The sequence below is a fragment of the Hippocampus bargibanti genome, linkage group LG02 (genome assembly GCF_051943395.1).
Source record: "Hippocampus bargibanti isolate YZ-2025 linkage group LG02, ASM5194339v1, whole genome shotgun sequence".
Lineage (NCBI taxonomy): Eukaryota > Metazoa > Chordata > Actinopteri > Syngnathiformes > Syngnathidae > Hippocampus > Hippocampus bargibanti.
Window position 1 is genome coordinate 32,923,060 of NC_142735.1, and position 3,312 is coordinate 32,926,371.

Sequence of the window (3,312 nt, forward strand, 5' to 3'; positions counted from 1 at the left end):
CACTGTTATTTACAAGATGTCCCTGAACGCATCATGGGCGGAGACTCGGCAGAACACGCGGTGCGCTTGTAATGGCTGGCGCGCAGTTCAACCCGCCACGGACACTCACGGGCAAATGAAACACGACACAAGAAACTAAATATTGTTCAATAAAAACGAAATGAAACAATTATTACCTGCAACACAGTATGGCAGAAGGGATGGGTGAAGTCGCATGGGTTTCGTCTTGTGATTAACTGCGATAGAAAAGCACATGTGCTCCAAAGTTCCACTCGACAAAACGTGAAGTAAATAATGACACAAAAAGTAATCTGGACTCGAAATGAATAAGGGAACTAATTAGATAACACTAGACAGTACAAAAGGGGAAACAAAATAAGATTTTGTCATGAAAATGCGCGTTAATCAAGACCAATAGAAAATTGCGACTCACCCTGAATCTCCTCGAGATTGTTCTGGAAACTATGGGCGGGACATAGTGCCACACTGTGCGCCGTTGCGTCACTTCCTTCATAATTTAATAATCTAAGTGCACAACTCCGTTACATACACCCCCCTTAAATTATGCACAAGTGAGGCAACATACACACGGAAGACAACAGAAAGACCAACAGGCACAATAGACAAGGTTGTCGGCTAAGGATGTACAAGAATGCTGTCTAATTATGTCACTCATCTGACCAACTACGTCAGGTGACTGGAGTAAGGGATCTGTCGCCGGTGTGTCAGGGTCTGTGCGCTCGTCGGAGATACACTGCACCGGGTCTGGGAAGGAACTCTGTCCCCACTAACATAAGTGGCCTCAGCTCGCACCTGCCCATTCCCCTCTGTACAAACTACATCCCTCTGCATCGCACTACATAACTGTGACAGACTGGAGAAAGGGTTCTGTTGCCGGTATATCAGTTGTCTGTGCGCTCGTCGTAGATGCACTGCACTGGGTCTGGGAAGGAACTCTGTCCCCACTAACATAAGTGGCCTCAGCTTGAACCTGCCCATTCCCCTCTGTACAACCTACACCACTCTGGATTGCACTACACAACTGTTACACGGTTGGGAAGCCTCTACCTCTACCAACACACTCATTCAAAGGTATGCTACTTGTTACTTGTAAGGAGCTCATTCTTAGACTTAACACACAAAAACACGTACATGAAAAGAAACACACTAATTGCAAAACAGCAGGTAGACAATTAACACACTACATGTATTTTCAAAACGGGGGTCGACACACCGTCCACCGAGTGATGGGACTGCACAGCGTCCTCATTGTGCAGCATCGCGGTCCCGGTCCGAAGTGGAGAGTCATTTGTGATCCGGGTCACGGCACCAATGTGACGGGTGTCACAACAGTGACTGTCTTCATCTCCACGATGCTGCCGTATTAATGAAGACGAGACGCGTGGATGTGTCTTTTTATTTCTTTTATTTCTGCAACACAGTATGGCAGAAGGGATGGGTGAAGTCGCATGGGTTTCGTCTTGTGATTAACCTGAATCTACTCGAGATTGTTTTCAAATGCAAAACATTGTAGATAACAAAACAGAATTAACAACGTGTGATCGTATAGTGGTTATTTACAGAAAAAGAGAATACAACACAAGTTCACTGTTATTTACAAGATGTCCCTGAACGCATCATGGGCGGAGACTCGGCAGAACACGCGGTGCGCTTGTAATGGCTGGCGCGCAGTTCAACCCGCCACGGACACTCACGGGCAAATGAAACACGACACAAGAAACTAAATATTGTTCAATAAAAACGAAATGAAACAATTATTACCTGCAACACAGTATGGCAGATGGGATGGGTGAAGTCGCATGGGTTTCGTCTTGTGATTAACTGCGATAGAAAATCACATGTGCTCCAAAGTTCCACTCGACAAAACGTGAATTAAATAATGACACAAAAAGTAATCTGGACAAGAAATGAATAAGGGAACTAATTAGATAACACTAGACAGTACAAAAGGGGAAACAAAATAAGATATTGTCATGAAAATGCGCGTTAATCAAGACCAACAGAAAATTGCGACTCACCCTGAATCTCCTCGAGATTGTTCTGGAAACTATGGGCGGGACATAGTGCCACACTGTGCGCCGTTGCGTCACTTCCTTCATAATTTAATAATCTAAGTGCACAATTCCGTTACATAGAGACAATATGACAAAACAAAGACACAGAGAGACATTCATTCTTCAGGACTTGCTGTACCCTCTTTGTGATGACATGAAGCAGTTCTGGATGAAAGAGGAGAGGATCAAAGCGTCTTTCCACCAGTGGATCAGGGTCATCATGGTGGAATGTGCACGTCGACTACAAGCTAAATGTTGAAAGCAAACACGCAGCTGTAGCATCCATTGACGAGAATCATGAAACACTGGACGTGATGTTATTCTGTCCATTTGTGCCAATGGATGGTCCTCACATGAGATTAGCCTTGATGTTGAGAGTGGTGTGGGAGCTGTGCCTCAGGGATGGGAGGTTGTGACTTTGGGACATCATAGATGACACACATTGTCTGTCGTGTGCCATCGTCAGTAGTGAGAGAGATATAGAGAGAGAGGTAAAGATAGATAGAGAGAGAAAGACAGATAGAGAGAGACATAGAGAGAGAGATACAGAGAGATAGAGAGAGAGAGATCTAGAGATAGAGATCTAGAGATAGAGATAGAGAGGGTAGAGATAGAGGTAGAGAGATAGAGAGATCGAGAGGTAGGTAGAGAGGTAGGTAGAGATAGAGAGAGATAGAAATAGAGAGAGAAAGAGAGAAATAGAGATAGAGATAAATAGAGACAGAGAGAGAGAGATCAGAATCAGAATCAGAATTATCTTTATTGCCAAGTATGTACAACACACAAGGAATTTGTTTCCGGTAGAACACGCTGCACTAGTATCGTCGTCAAAAAAACTGCTAAGTGGCACTATACAGTTCCATTTTGGCTACATTTGAAAGAGTTCAAAGAGTTCAAAGAGTTAATGGCTTGGGGGAAGAAGCTGTTTAAATGAAATGAATGAATGAATGATGTTTAAAGATAGAGAGATAGAGAGAGATAGAGATTTAGAGGTAGAGGTAGAGATAGAGAGAGGTAGAGAGATAGAGAGGGTAGAGGTAGATATATAGATAGAGAGAGATAGGGAGAGCCACGCCCCCCGCTGTCCGCTCGTCCCTCCAGGATGCTGCTCCAGGTAGTAGAGAGCATGTAAGCTCCCTCATCCCTGTTGATGGTCTTTGGTCCTCGCTTTCGGATTTCAATGGCCTCCCTGATCCAGCGCTGATGTTTGTTGTCTTCGGTGCGGATGACTGGCCTT